The sequence below is a fragment of the Amblyomma maculatum genome, chromosome 1 (assembly GCF_055883805.1).
Source record: "Amblyomma maculatum isolate TAMU_Amacu chromosome 1, ASM5588380v1, whole genome shotgun sequence".
Taxonomy (NCBI): domain Eukaryota; kingdom Metazoa; phylum Arthropoda; class Arachnida; order Ixodida; family Ixodidae; genus Amblyomma; species Amblyomma maculatum.
Window position 1 is genome coordinate 248,634,186 of NC_139344.1, and position 16,903 is coordinate 248,651,088.

Sequence of the window (16,903 nt, forward strand, 5' to 3'; positions counted from 1 at the left end):
CAGTCAAACTCAGCCAGAGGAGTGACAGTTGCGCGAGCAATAAAAGCCCTGGCTTGGAACTCCTCACCGACCCTCTATATCCGACAAGGGAAGGCAACAGCGTCACCCGTGACTCCTGCCCGGACCTCACCCTGATCAAGAGTGTTGCTGAGGCTACATGGACGAACCTAGAAGAAACCCTAGGAAGCAACTACTGCATACTAAGCACATCCATATCATCTACCAAAATCCGGAGGGATCTGGGCGCTGCCCACATCATCGATTGGCCCAAATTCTGCAACGCCTACGTCCCATCAGGTCCAATCTGGAGCGAAGACAGACAAGCACACAAGAAAGCCACCGAAAAAATACAACACACAATGGAAGCCCCAGAGGTAGACCGCCATCTTCTCAAGCTATGGCAGAAGCGCAGCCACCTTGTGAGGCGATGGAAAAGACAGCGCCTAAATAGACTTCTCTGACTGCAGAGTGCGCAGTTCACGGCACAACAAAATTGGCAACAGTTTTGCGAGTCATTGAGAGGAACGCTGGGAACCTCCCGTACTTGGGCAATCCTGCGGAACCTCACTGACCCCTCTAAATCAAAATCCACATCTACCCGGACCCTGAAACGTATTGCTCACCTTTTTCCAGGGGACGACGTCACGCTGCTTCAGGCTCTAAAGGACAAATACATCGGCACCAGCCTAGCTCCACCTTGCTCTTTGACCTATCAGGGCAAGGAAAATCTGGAACTCGATGCTCTCATTTCTGAAGCCGAGGTGTATGCTGCAGTTCGATCATGCACCCGCAACACAGCAGCGGACCCGCAACACAGCAGCGGAAACGGACAAGATCAGCAGCGCCATGAGCCGCAACTTCAGCAAGGCACAAATCGGCGACCTCATCAAGTATCTGAACGACTCGCAGTGGGAGAAGAATGAAATTCCCTCTGAGTAGAAGCGCTCGGAGATAATCGTAAGCCGGCGGGCAAAACGCTACGACCCATATCACTCACCTCGTGCCTGGGCAAGCTCTACGAGCAAGTCATCCAGACGCGACTTCAACACTACATAGAAGATAACGGCCTCTTCCATCCCTCCATGATCGGCTTCAGATCGGGCCTGTCCACTCAAGACTCTTTTCTTCTCCTCAAGGAGGAGGTACTTTCCAACATTCCGAGAGAATACCTCATTATGGCGCATAGATCTAAAAGGCACGTTTGATAACGTGTCTCACGAGGCAATCCTCTCCAAGCTCAATAACCTAAACTGCAATGAACGCACCTTCCGATACGTCAAGAATTTTTTGTCCAACCGAACGGCAACGATAGGAATGGGTGATATGAGATCGGATCTCCAAGACATGCCAAACAAGGGCACGCCATAGAGATCAGTCATCTCCCCACTCCTCTTCAACATCGCCATGATTAGTCTCGAGAGCTCTGCAACAGGTCCCGAACATCAGATACACCCTGTATGCTATGACATTACGATTTGGACAACCACCGGCTCTCTAGGCCAGAAGGAAGAAACACTTCAAGCAGCAGCAACCTGCGTGGAAACAGAGGCCTTTTGATGCGGGCTCCAATGCTCCCCTGATAAATCTGATGTCATCCGCATACATGGATACCACTATACATCACCAGGCAATCTTAGCATCCTCCTGCATGGGGTCCCAATCCGGGAAGTGCCCCTCATACAAATCCTGGGTCTCTGGCTCCAAAGCGATAGAAAAGTAGACCACGTGCTCCACCTCCTCAAGACTACAACACAGCAGATCTCTAAAATGATCTGCCGGGTGGCCAGAAACAGAAAAGGCATGCGGGAAGAAGACACGTATCCGTATGGTGCAGGCGCTGGTCATCAGTCGCCTCTCCTGTGAACTACCTTACCTCACCCTGCTCCGAAGAGATCTCAACAAAGTAAATGCAATGATACGTGCAGCTTACAAGAACGTGTTAGGCTTCCCACCATACACCTCCAACGTCAAATTGGAAGCTCTTGGACTGCACAACACATTTGAAAAGATTCAAGAGGCTGTCCTCCTGTCCCAGAGGGAACGCCTTCTGTCAACTGAGACAGGCCGGCTCATTCTCGAGCGCGTTGGCTATCCTTCGGACCTACAGGCTATCCAGTGAACGACTAACATTCCTGTTCTGTACCGGGCAAGAGTATATGTGGCCCCGCTCCCAAATGACATGTCTCCAGTCCACAACGAAGGCAGAAGACATGCCCGAGTGAATTATCTTAAGCGTGCAGTGGAACGCAGTCTGAAAACTGTCTATGTGGATGACGCTCTATACAAGCATATATCGAACGCAGCAGCAGCCGTGGTGGTGGGCTCTTCTTACACAGAAGTTTCCAGCATGTCCATCCCGCACTGTACTATCACAGAAGCGGAAGTGGCGGCGATCGTGCTGGCCGTTACCTACGGAGACGCGATCAATCGAGAGCTTCAGTAATCACCGACTCACAAGCGGCGTGTCGGCTCCTTCTTGCAGGCAGAATACCTACAAAATTAGCTCGCTTCACAACTAACCTATTGGCTACAAATTCACTGCTCAAACATCAGATCACTTGGGTTCCGGGGCACTCCAAACTGGAAGGTAATGAGGTTGCGGATAGGCTAGCTCGAGGTCACACAAACCGAGCGGCCACCAATCCCGATCTCACAGCTAGCATTCCTGTCCCCGCGGCTTACGGTGCACGACTTAAGTACTTATGAGAACAACGTAGGATTTATCGCATTCCACACAAGGGACTAAATGCACAGAAAACGCGGGAATGGAGACAGCTCCAAACCAACACTTACCCCAACCTACATCAATAGAGCATAATTTTCCGTGAACACTACACAGACATAAGCCCTTGGTGCAACGATCAGCCCACCGCCTACCACGTCACATGGGGGTGCACAGGCCCCAAACCTGCACACATAAACATGCACCATTCAGAGGCCACTCTGCTATGCTCTGATGTAGGCTGGTAACTCAGGCAAGAGCGGCAGCCCAGGCCACTGGGGTCTTGAAGACTCCACTCACTGCCCCCCCCCCCCCCCCCTTGTTTTTTTCCCTTTTCATTTTGAAATAAAGTTTTCTCTCTTTCTCTCAAGCCCGGGATGTCGAAGTCCTGCTGACGGCTGACCTGGAAGTTGATTACGACTTCGTCGGCAGCACGGCGAATCAGAAGCAAATTCTTCAGATGCCGGCATTGAGGAGACAAGTGATATGCAAGAATTCAAGAGGAATTATTTGATGCCACTTTTAGGTAAGCAGGTTCATCACATTTTGTTTGATTTTATAGGCACAAAGTTACATATTTAACTTATACTCACCTCTATGGCGCTGTGATACATGGTTGACAATGCGTTAACAAGTACAGGGTTGTAAGCAGTTGCCTTGACCAAGCCAGGAAGTCAGTTTTATTTTTGGGGCCATTTACTGACTACTTAGCAATAATCATATTTGGTAACCTTCGCGTGTTCCTTCTAAATGATTAAGCCGGCCCGCAAGATTTAAAATTTGCAAGTGGCTGAGCGCTCCTGAGTTGCAGCGCTAACTTAACCTAGAAAGCGTTCAGTGGCATAAGGTTGCACAGCGAATAAAGAGGTCACACTATTAGTTCGGATATCAGCACAAGCATCTAATTTTGCTATAGAATCATGACAGTAGAATATACGTACAATTTGGGCAGCAGTAATCTATTCTGTAGCGTGGAGGGTATGGTCGCAAGGTTTTGCTCCACCCTGATCCTAACAAAACGGTCAGGCCATCAATATGACCGGTGGCCTGCTTTCTTTGGTTTCGTTAACGACCTCCTTAAGTTATGGAGGAGTTTGAAGGTCAAAACATGACATGGGAACATAGTGACATTCGCATTTTTGTACATCATGGTATTTATTTTACGCCCTAAAAGACGAAACTCACCGATGTTTGAAGAAAACAGCCGAAATGTGGATTTCTGAACGTGCTCTTTTTCGATTAAAACTTTTGCACTAAAAAAAAAAAGAATGCTAATTTGACTGCACATTAAGTGGCTCTCCATAGCGTGCGCTGTCGTTGCACCTCGAAAATATCTAGCTTCTCTAAATGGCTACAATTCATCCTCAGCAGACGCATGCTTGAAAAGCAGAGCACACTACCCATTAAAACTATTACGTATTCCCTGACCACGTCTGGAATGTCGGCAGTATTAGCGCAAATAGATTTGTCTTGCATTTCATTTCTGTCTGTGCTATCTTTTTTTGCTTTTCTTGCTGCCATTTACTTTTCACATTCATGACTGCTTTGCTTGTATTGTTTCTAAAAGACTCTTTTTCAGGTTATCACAGCCAGTAACCCTGCTTTCTGGATCAGCAGTCACAGCCTGTGCATTCGATATTTCTTTCGAGTCGAAGTGGTTCTCCATTTTAACGCTGGTCCCTGCTCCTGAAATGAGGAGTGCACATAGCGTAAGCTAATGATGGACGTACTCGGGATGACAAAGACAAGTTTTCTCATTGTACTGTTGGTTAATGGACTGAGGCTTTCCTTTCACCTCGATCAGTTTGGCTGTTCGGTAATAAAAATTTGCTGATCCTTGTGGCTGTGCAGTACTGAGAATTTACTATCTGCGTGGTAATTTGATAAAAATGCCTGAAAATTTGAAGGAAATGATTTCCTGCCGAGAAAAAATAAAGGAATCCGGGTTGATGATTTTCTGTACCTGGATGTCTGGGAAGAAAAGCATTCCGACCCGATCATATTGATATTGCATAACGTTTCTTGTGTTATTTCTATTCTGACACTTATCCAATGATGTCCACTCACTCGCACTCACATCTACCCTCGCTCCCAACCACTCACTGGCACTCACGTCCACTCTCGCTCACGTCCACTCCCACTCGCAACCCCTCACTCGCACTCATGTCCGCTACCGCCCACATCCACTCACTCCCACTCACATTCATCGCCCCTCCAATTTGTGGCCACTCACTCGCACTCACACTCACGTCCACTCACTCCCACTCACACTCATGGCCACTCCCATTCGCGGCCACTCACTCGCACCCACCCACTCATTCCCACTCACATACGTGTCCACTCACTCATACTAAGCGATATGAGTGCACTCATGAGTGAGTGCGCCGACCTATGTCCCTATGTGACAGGCAGGCGTGAAAGAAGCGCAGCATCCTTTTCATACATATTCATGCACATTTTATCAATGATTGCCAAAAACAATAGTACAAAGTTATAGACATAAAAAAAGCCAGCAGTTACTAAAACCAAGGAAAGAATAAGGGAGTATTTATACTTTCTAATTTGTAGCATTGATCAACGAGGAAACAATATTTTATGGCTGAAACCTGATTGATTAGAAGGAAAAAAAAAAAAAGGAAAAAAAAAAAACATGCTGCCAGTAGGATCCAAACCCACAACCTTATAAAATTTAGCATATTTAGCTAGAAGAGAAAGACTATATATTTTCCACAATTCATAACCCCCATAAGCAATAAAATATTATTTCTTGAAGTGCAATATAAGTATGGTCTCGTTTATGGGCTTTAACATACCAAAGTGACTCAGGCTATCGCACCATAGTGGAAGTCTCCGGAAATTTCGACCTTCTGGGGTTCTTTACCATGCACTGACATTGCACAACACACGGGCACCTTGCTTTTTGACTCCATAGAAAAGTAACTATCCTTGTCTGAATTCGATCTTGCATACTAAGGTCCAGCAGTCGAGTGCCCTAACCATTGCACCACTGCGGCAAGACTGAAATGCAATATATTTGTTTTCCAGACACACTGTAAACACATACCTTAGTGTAAAAAGTCCGCATTATGCAACGCAAATGCTATAAATATGAGCACTCTGAGAGCCTAATAAAAAGTGACAGATTAAGCCCGTTTCTTGCAACAAGTAATCTGTGACTCAGTGCTTTGGTACTAGGTAAAAGTACAGTGAACTATAGCTGCAATTCCTCCTACTGTATACTGCAGAAAGCAAAAACAAAGTGCTGATTATGTCAGAGGAAGAAACCTGCACTACAGTTCAAACTTAACTACATTCTGCTGCCGAAAACGGGTACTATACTGTCACTTGCCCAGGTCAGTCACCTCCACAGCACATGGCCAAGGAATGAAGTGTGAGAGAGCAACTTATGTAACACAGACATGCAGCATACCAGCTGATGTCATTATGCAGCAAAACATGGCCCTTGTCAGAATTGTACCTCTGTCATACGAGCAGATTTAATGTCATTCAAATCGAATGTCATTCGATGCATCGAATGTTATTCGGTTTCTTTCATTGCTACATGATAAAATATAATGTCATTCGCAAATGGTTGCAATTACGATGAGCTATAAAAAAATACTGCAGTTAAAGAACATCAGTGCACATAAATGGCGTTTGAAATCACTGTGTAACATTTTAAAGCTGATCAAAACATTTCTGTACGATAATTCAAGTGAAAAACATTACTTTTGGCTGCGCTGTAGCAGTTTAGCCATAAAAATCCAAGACAAGTATCAAGTCACCCACAAGTCCGATAAATGATCGTCAGCCTGACTATACCCACTGCAAGGCGAAGGCCTTTCCCATATTTCTCCACTTAACCTGGTTCTGTACTAGCTGCATCCACTTGACCCCTGCGAACTTCCTAAACTCATCCGCCCACCTAACTTTCTGCCACCCCCTGCTACGCTTTCCTTCCCTTGGAATCCAGTTTGTTACCCTAAGCGACCATCGGTTATCCTCTCTTCGCATTACATGTCCTGCTCATGCCCATTTCTTCTTGATTTCCACTAGAATATCAGTAACTTGAGTTATTTCTCTGACCCACTCTGCACGCTTCCTATCTCTTAATGTTACCCCTACCATTTTTCGTTCCATAGCCCTCTGGGTTGTCCTCAACTTAAGTAGAACACTCTTGGTTAGCCTCCACGTTTCAGCCCCATAGGTGAGTACAGGTAAGATGCAACTGTTGTATACTTTCCTCTTGAGCGATACCGGTATAAGCTGCTAGTCGTAATCTGCGAGTGCTTACCAAATGCGCTCCATTCCAATCTTCCTTTAGTTATTTCCTTTTCACGGTCCGGATCTGCGGTTACTACCTGTCCTAAGTAGACATATTCGCCTACTACTTCCAGTGCTTCGCTACCTAACGTAAACTGCTGTTCCTTCCCGAGGGTGTTGAGTCTTCTGCATAATGATTTTTAAGCCTACCTTTCTACTTTTCTTGTCTAGATCATTATTTCCAGTTCACCCCCGAGTTGCTTAGCAAGGCAATGTCATCAGCAAATCGCAGATTACTGAAGTACTCTCCATCTACCCTTATCTCTAACTGCTCCCATTCCAAGTCTCTGAATACTTCCTCTAAGCAAGATGTGAATAGTCCTGGGGAGATTGTGTCTCCTTGCCTAACACCTTTCTTTATGGGAATTTTGTTACTTTCTTTATGCAGAACTATGATTGCTGTGCAGCCACTATATATATCTTCCAGCACTTTCACGTACGGCTCGTCTACCCCCTGTTTTCGCAATGCCTGCATCACCGCCGAGGTTCCAACTGAGTCAAATGCTTTTTCGTAATCGATGAATGTTATGTATAAGGGCTGGTTATATTCCGAGCATTTTTCTATCACTTGATTGATGGTATAGATATGCGCGATAGTAGAGTACCGTTTCCGAAAACCTGCTTGATCCTTTGCTTGATTGCAGTCTAAGGTTGTTCTGATTCTATTATTGATTACCTTAGTAAATACCTTACACGTAACAGACAGTAAGCTGATTGGTCTGTAATTTTCAAGGTCTTTAGGGTCCCCTTTCTTATGAATGAGGATAATGTTTGCATTCTTCGATAGTTCCGGTACCGTCGATGACACCAGGCACTGCGCATACAGGGTGGCCAGTTTTTCTAGCATGATATCCCCCCCATCCTTCAGCAAATTGTAGTTAATCCTCTCCAGTTGATTTCCCCCTTTTCATAGCTTCTAATGCTTTCTTGACCTCGTCCTTCGTCACTGGTGGAACGTCTGACTGTTTTTCCCTGCCGCCAATGTCATTACAGTCCTGACTATTTTGGCTACTGTAGAGATCTGTATAGAACTCCTCGGCTACTTTGACTATCTTGTCCATATTCGTGATGACGTTGCCCGCCTTGCCCTTATCGCATACATCTGGTTTTTGCCTATGCCCAATTTCTGCTTTACCGCTTTAAGGCTTCCCCCATTCTTTACAGCATGCTCAATTTTGTCCATGTTATACTTTCGTATATTGGACACCTTGCGCTTATTGATTAGCTTTGATATCTCGGCCAATTCGATCTGGTCTGTTGGATTGGAAGCTTTCATACTCTGGCATTTTTTAATCAAATCTTTCGTCTCCTTAGACAGCTTACCGGTATTCTCTCTAACTATCCTACCGCCTACTTCTATAGCGCACTCAGTAATGATATCTCTAAAATTATTGTTCATTGCTTCTAGGGTAATGTCGCCATTCTCGGTTAGAGCTGAATATCTATTCTGTAGCGAGATCCTTCTGCCCTCCCCCTCACCGCTAATTCGTTGATGGGTATCTGTCTTACTAATCTGTTGCGTGCCTTCTTCAGATTTAGACTAATTCGGGACCTCATCATCCTGTGGTCACTGCATAGAACTTTCCCGATTACTTCTACATCTTGCATAATGGCAGGGGTTGAACACATTATGAAGTCAATTTCATTTTTAGTCTCCCCGTTAGGACTTTTCCATGTCCATTTCCTGAAGAAGGTATTCATGATTCTTAAGTTATTGAGCTCTGCAAACTCAACTAGTAACTACCCCTTGCTATTCCTAGAACCAAAGCCATAGTCACCTACTGCCTGGTCTCTTGCCTGCTTTTTCCCTACCTTGGCACTGAAGTCACCCATTAGTACAGTATACTGCGTCTTTACTTTTCGCATTGCCAATTCTACATCTTCGTAGAAGCTTTCAACTGCCTGGTCATAACTACATGTAGGTGCATAGACTTGTACAACCTTCAATTCATACCACTTATTAAGCCTAATTACGATGCCTGCCACCCTCTCATTAACACTATAGAATTCATCTATATTACCCGCTCTATACTTATTGACAAGGAAACCTACTCCTAGTTGTCACCTCTCTGGTAAACCTCGGTAACACAGTACATGCCCATCCTTCAGTACAGTATATGCCTCATCCGGCCTCCTAACCTCACTAAGCCCTATGACATCCCATTTCATACCCTCTAGTTCCTCTAACAGCACTGCTAAACTAGCTTCACTAGCTAGGATTCTAGCGTTAAACGTTTCCAGGGTCAGTTTCCAATGGCGGCCTGTCCAGCGGAGCCAGGAATTCTTAGCACCCCCTGCTGCGTCACTGGTTGGACAGCTGCCGTGGTCAGTAGTTCCGCAGCCGCTGGTGACTGAGGGCCGGGGTTTTATGGAGCTTATCATGAGAGGTTGCGGCCAATTACTGCACCAGGGTGGCGAACTCCTGTTCTGGTGAGGGAGTGCGCTGCCGGAGGTGTTCACCGGCATCAGGTCGCACCCCAAACTTGTTTATGCAATTCCATCGACACGCGGATTTGTTTTTTTTTTAAATCTGGTGGAGATTTGCGCGGCACCGGTATTTGAACCCAGGTCCTCTTGCATGCGAGGCGGATGTTCTACAGCTACGATCCGATAAATGTAAACAAACAATATGGCTGAACACAGCCGAGTGCGCACACTATAGTGCCTATACGGATACACAGTGTGAAGACGCACGGAGACACACATAGAGCACGTAATTTACGTCCAAACTGTGAGAAGCTCAGTCACAACTTTAAATAGTTCAGAGATACGGGAAGATGCAGCCACCAAGGAACAAAGAGCCCAAAATGATTGCGAGTCACTGCCATGATTGGACCACTGCTGTGACCGAGAGTAATGCCGTTCCACGAGAGCCTGCAGTGCGAATAATTTTACACTTAAATTAACAGGTTTTAAAACAAAACCCTAGAAATATATTTTTTTAATTTCACTGTGTGCAGAATATGTTGTTGCAGAATATGTTGTTGTGTGCAGAAGAATGTCATTCGAACTTAATGACATTAAATTTTCTCGTGTAGCAGGGGAATAATGACATTAGATGCTAATGTCATTCGATACGAATGACCTTAGTTGGTTGGTTTTTGGGTTTTAACGTCCCAAAGCGATTCAGGCTATGAGTGACGCCGTAGTGGAGAATTCCGAAAATTTCGACCACCTGGGGTTTAACGAGGACTGACATCGCACAGCACACAGGCGCCTAGCTTTTCGTCTCCATCGAAAAGCGCCCGCCGAGGGGTGATACGAATGACATTAAATTTGCTCGTGTGACAGGGGCATTACTCGGTATGAAAGGTTCATTGATGGATTGTGGGGCTCACTGGTTTTCAATCGGTTTCAGCAGCACACAGCAGGATGAGAACACAGCATAGAGAAGCATACAGGATAAACAAGCACTGAACCAGACCTAAAAGAAAAAAAAGTATCTATAAAATGAGGGCATGTAAAGGGTGCAAATAAAATCAGGGATAAAATCAGATAAAACCACAGATGAATGCAATCTATGTGCTTGAGAGGAAAACAGGCTGTGCTGACACATTCATCCTTGAGCTGCACGATCATGGCTAGCTTATTATGGCATTTGTTCAGAATGGTGTTTTTTCAAAAATTGGGGAACATTTTCCATTGCTGTCACATTTGTGACAGTGCACAGGAATGTTTCTGTACTGTGAAACTAACATCATCGCTGCACTCTATAAATTAGCCTTTTATTGATAGTTCGGCCAGTTTGGCCAATGTATGCTTGCTAGAAGATAGTGGAATGGAGTATATGACGATTTCTGTGCATGCTATGATGGGATTCTTGTGCCATATAGTACAACCAGTGTTTCTCTTTGCTGTATCTATCAATAAAAAACTAACAAAACACAGCAATGACGTTAAATGCTCCCTGTTCAGAAATCTGCAGTGAACATTGCAAACGTGACAGCAATGCAAAATGTACCCCTGTTTTTGAATAAACAAACATTCTGAAAAAAGTAACAAAAGAAGCTCACATGCGGAATAGTGGAAGCCGCCACTATCGCAAACCTCGAGGATGAATGCATGAGCACAGCCTGTGTTTTCCTTTCGCGCAGGGAGGTTGCTTTCATCTCTGATTTTATCCTTGATTTTATTTGTACCTTTTACATGCCCTCACTTTACACATTTTTCCCTTTTAATAGTCTGGTTCAGCTAATCAGCAATGAAATTTTTACCTTTCTAAATGAAAAGATACCAAATGTCTTAGCCAAAGCAGTGTCCACCCAAAGAAACAAAGCCAAACACACGCAAAAACACAGTCACACATTGAGACTAGAAGCAGTCACGAGCCACACACACACACACCTAAACATACAGTAAAACAGAGCTGCCCCACAACAATCACAAAAATACAAAAAATTGCATCAAGATACATTTCTGTGCATACCTAGTGAATGTGTTGCTGACGCGAAATTCCATTTCCTCAACAGTAGGGTACCACAACTTCTTTCTCTCCACTGGTTGTCTTTCAGCGAGTTAAACGGCAATGGTTGCTGAAAGGTGTCTCTGAATGCAACCTAAAGGTAACATACACCCAATAAAGGCAGGAAATGATTACGGTGACGGTAACTGTACAGTGTAACCATTGCCATACCGTCACCTCCTGGCTGCGTTCATGGGTGGTTTTGCGGTTATTAAGGATCAAAAACATCACATATTGCAATCTAAAGGGGAACACAGCCCAGGAAAGATGTTGGTAGCTTATTTTAACATCGTAAATTAAAACAAATTGCACTGAGAGGATTCGAACAGATGTACCAGTGCTCAGGTAAGTAGTGTTGATCCATTGCACCACAGCTTTTTTTTTTTTAGAAGCAACGGGAACGGCAGGCTTCAAATGCGCTCTTATTCATTTTGACAATATTTCCGCTGTTTGTCGCCAGGTGACACTGCTTAGAGGACCCTACTAGAGTCAATACCGTGCCTTTTAGACAACGGAATCATGCGTTGCTGACACATCTGCTGCCTCTCTTTTTCTTGTCAAAAAAGGCGCTAAAATTTCATACACCAATTCATGAGTGTTGAACGGATACTGCTTTGGCTCATTTGGTAATTTTTTAATTCTTGGAAAGAAAAAATTTTCATTGTTTATTAGCCTTATGCATCGGTGATAGAACGGTTTTGCGAGATAGCGATGTGTCATCTGCTTAGGTGTAAAGGAAGAGTTTGGCTCCTTGTTCTCATAATGATAGCGCACGCTTTTCCGTTCAAATTAAAGTCACGCCTTCTGCACTAAAGATAAGAAACCAATATTTATCCAAGAAAACGGGCACTGGCGTCTACTACCGGTACGCACATAACATGACTGCCAGTTTCAATTATGCAATGCGTGAAAAATTTTAGAAGTAAATCGCGTTCTCCGTTTAATTTTGTCCGCAGGGGTACATGTGCTTGCGGTTCTCTCTTTGTGCTACTGTCGTTGCGCTATTGTTCCTGTGTTCATTGACAAATCATGCTGCAGGGCACCGACAGCATATCTGAAAAACCAGTGCTCCAAAGGAGTAAGGAAGAGTGGTCTGCTCACAATTCAGGGACGTGTAGCTCCATGGGTGCCGTAAAGCCCTCATATCTGGCTCAGCATTGAGCTCTGTGAGCTATAACATGTTTGTCAAGGCTGCACCAATGCATGGCATCATCTCACTACGGTCCATGCACAAAAATAAGGATTTAAGTACAAAGTATGAGTGAAGCCAGCAAATCTAACAGGACTTTTAATCTTTGTGGTACAATTCTACTGCACAGTGCAACATACTGTTCACTCTGCACACCAAAAGAAACAAGTCAATATTATGCAAAAGTAATATCATTGCATTTTCAGCCTACCTGTTTTTTCCATTACCTGGCATTATTTCGGCACCAATCCACTACGTGGGCAAGTCGCATCTAAAGCGCTGCGACATGCCGCGCAACGGGCTGAGGGCCGCCAAAGCATTGCCGCTTGTCGCTATCGCTCGGTTTCTGGGTTTTTAGAAAATTTCGCGTGTCACCCGGAAGCAGCTCGCGAGGCAGCCAATCGCAGAGGGCTTTAAGGTCTATTCACACTTGCGACTAGATGAGGACGCGCGACGCTCGCCACTACCGTGTTCACACTTGCGACTGTCGCCTTCTCGAAAAACGAGTTGGGAGTAGGAGAGCTGCAGGGCGATGACAGCGAACGTCGGTAGCAGCCGCTTGCCAGCCACTTCAGCTTTTTCAGGCGAGAACGCCGACGACGAATAGACGGTGTCAGTATAAAATGTTGCGCCTGCGTGAAAAACCCATTTCTCAAAAGTTCATAGTACTTACCGGATAGTCCGAATATCTTTCCAATCTCCTCCCAGGCCATATCCTTCTCCCTGCCTTTGAATTCCGGGTGCCGTTTGTTGAGAAGGTAGGGGTATTGTTTAATTGCATTGAGAAGGTGCTCGATCGAGTACTCCGGGACCTCGCTGATTGGTGCAATGCTTTGCGACTAGTAGTCGCGCGACTAGAAATTCGAGCAGTGCCCGATCGGCCCGCGACAGTCGCTTTTCGACCGATGCGACCGCTGCTAATCGCAAGTGTGAACGGGCCTTTACGGTGCTCAACTTCCGTTCTGGCTTTTTTTTCTTTTTATTGCGTGTTAGTTTTCCTAGTCGGGTTTGGGCGAAGAACCTGGTGCCTTCACGCGCTCACTTCCGTCTGATCTGTGTATATATGAGTGCATCGAGATAATTCAGTAAAAGCTTGGAAAGGTAATAAAAGAAAGAAAAAGGTTAGCGTGGCTAGATATTGTTAATTTCCGAAAGGAGCAGGAGAAAGTCGCTGCTTGCAATGCAAGTCGGCATCGCAGTGTAGTAATGCACCGCTGCGCTGTGACCCTTTAAAATACGATGCGTTACAAGAAATTTCATCAGTGTTTCATCGTACTTCATGCTGTTTAGTGTTAGAAATGGGATATAGCGTGATTGCATTCCCCTTGACCGAATGACGAGGCGGCGGTAACAGAGCAACGCTGAAAACGCGCCTCTCTGTCGCTGAGCCCCGTCGCTCCGTGCGGTATGCACCAGCGACAACAACAGGCGTTGGCGGCGGCGTCGCGCGACGGATCGCTGGGGCTGTTGCCTCATGCGGTTACTGCTTTAAAAAATAACTAAATAAAAAGATAGCAAAGTTACGCACCATTTCAAAGCTCTAGTAGTTTTGGCGTTATGCTTTATTCGCATTCCGTTTAACCACAACTACGAACCTATATATCATTCACGATTCACACCTACAGACTAATTTTTTCTTTAACCACGGAATCTGCGAGCTTTCCTTTGTCGCCGTGCGGCTGCGCACGGGTGAATGTAATAATTATTCCCTCATTCCAAAACTCCACTCTGCCTTGAGGATTTCCTCTAAAATATTACCAAACACTCATAATAAGAAACGCAGATAGAAGAGAGAGGCGCGAGGCACTCGTTTCCGGAACTTTGCTGTACGTTCGTCAACGCGAGTAAACATGTCTCCTGGCAGGTATCGCCTAACGCTTGTAACCACTCCGTGCTTGAAACTCCACGCCAGGGTGAACAAAGTGCGCAGTAGGTTGCAACTCTGTAACAGCACTTCACCCATTTAGCCATAACATCCGAAAAGTAATGTTCATGCACTGTTACTTACATTCGGAAGTGACCAGCCGCTCTTTCATCCAAAACAACAGCACCATCTTCAGTTGCAGAAAGCTTCAAGGCCAAAATAAGGTCTCGACTAGCGCATAAGTCGAACATCACTTCTGTAGCACAACCAAATAACCACACAATAAACAAACAACCCAAAATAAGCTCGAAAAACGAAATTCCAAAAAAGCACCACGGAAAGACAAAACCAACCCGCGCACAAGCAGCCAAAAAAAAACTTGTCTACTGGATTGGATCGGATCGCATCGACTTTGAGGTGTTTGAGGTGAGCTCCTGCGCTGCCAGGTAGGAGTTTCGTTTTCACCGAACCAAGAGGGCGTGCCTCGGCGCGTAAGAATGCTGGAGAAAGATAACGGCATTAATTATCAGACCAGATGCTAGAAGGTCGCATGTTTAATTTAGATGATATTTTATATCAGCGCTAATAGGAATGGGGTCAGATAATTTCGTCATCTGCACAACAGCCGAATCACTTGTTAAATATTTGCGTGAGGACAATTAAAACATGTATGTCAGCCACTAATTTGTGGCCATAGACGGACATTCACGGATACCTCCCGGACGTCCGCGTGCGTACATCCGCTCGCCATCCAATAACGAATGCTCCTCGGACATACATCGAATCTCCGATACGGATATCCGAATTTGGACGTCCGTACGGATGCCTTACGAACATTCTCTAATGGCAATGTCGATTCAGATCCTAATCGGACGTACCACGAATATCCGCGATTGACTGGGATGCAGCTTTATTTCTCATTATGCTGCTGATGCATTCAACTTTACAAATAAAAAAAAAAAACTGCCCACATCACAAGTGGTGACTATAGGAGACTGACTGAAGATGAGAAAACACTCAAAAAGAGAGCAGGTACTTTTGTTCCGTTTTGGTTATCACACATTCATATGAGACAGAATTGGGTGTGTTTAACTTCAAACCTTTACAGTAGGTTTAGGTATTGAAGGCTTGCAGAGCCTGGCATGTATGGACATTTGTCGCAATACGAAGGCAACTGGTATAAGGAATATCATACAAGAACTATCAGCATATGTCTATGCAACTTAACCAGACATGTGCAATGAAAATCACAACTAAAATAAGGTTTCTGGCTGAGAAAAAATGGAGCTACAAGCTCGTACACTGCCTAGCCTTCTCTAAGAGTACCTCAGGCATGCAGAAGCTTTTTGTTCCTAATTATTTATTCATTAAAATCCTTAGGTATAAAACACTTGTCAGAGACATAGCTAAGAACAGCCAAACTGTCCACTCTATGGCAATTCAATGAAACAGATGTTAAATCTTCATGAAGCACCATAAAATGATATTAGCAAAAGCTATCATAGGAGTCTGTGCCGGAGTCGTAAGAGAATAGGTCAAAATGGCTTCAAAGTTAATGTGCTGATTATAACAAACTGACCTATTAATACACAATAAATTGCTAATTATGCCAAGTTATGACACACATGATTTAAGAAACAGTACATCAGCAATTACTACTCTAAGACTCAAAACTGCCTCACACGAATGTAAATTTGAAACATTTCTCGCAGCCTGATATATATTATGTAATAGAGACCTAGCCTGCCATCATGCACATCACTAAGGATGCCTGTTAGGTGTAAATTGCTGGATGGACCTGCTAAGTGTGACCAAGCTGATTGAGAATAACTGAAGGCTTTTCAGAGTAGTGTTTCATATAACCTGCAGTATTTTATTTGTTCCGCTGACTTTATTGATTATGATCGTTAGCGAAGACCAATTTCCTCTTTGATTTTTGGCTTAAGAAAAAGTGGCCTCCGTGTGCTGTGTGATGTGAGTGCACGTCAAAGATCCCCAGGTGGTCGAAATTACTCCGTAGCCGCCCACTGCTATGCTCCCCTTTCTCTCTTTCCACTTTCACTCCCTCCTTCCTCCCTTCCTTTACGGCGCGGCTCTCCCCTTTCTCTCTTTCCACTTTCACTCCCTCCTTCCTCCCTTCCTTTACGGCGCGGCTCAGTTGTCCACAGAGCAAGTATGACAGATACTGCTTCTTCCCTCCCTGTGGACCAATTATTATTATTATTGTTATTATTATTAGAAAGTGTGATAGATACTGCGCCTTCCCTTTCCTGTAAACCAATTATAATTATATGTAGCAATGCAATGAATGCCGCCAAGAGGCTAACGATGGGAGGCAATTTG

General features: G+C 44.8%; 1 long non-coding RNA gene across 1 annotated transcript in view; it reads right to left on the reverse strand.

The window, feature by feature from the left end:
• Positions 1-14,943, reverse strand: part of LOC146206178 (uncharacterized) — a 37,080-nt gene extending 22,137 nt beyond the window's left edge. The window contains exon 1 of the long non-coding RNA XR_014704373.1: positions 14,705-14,943. This is a non-coding gene — a long non-coding RNA (uncharacterized LOC146206178). The remainder of the gene's footprint in view (positions 1-14,704) is intronic.
• Positions 14,944-16,903: the final 1,960 nt, after the last annotated feature.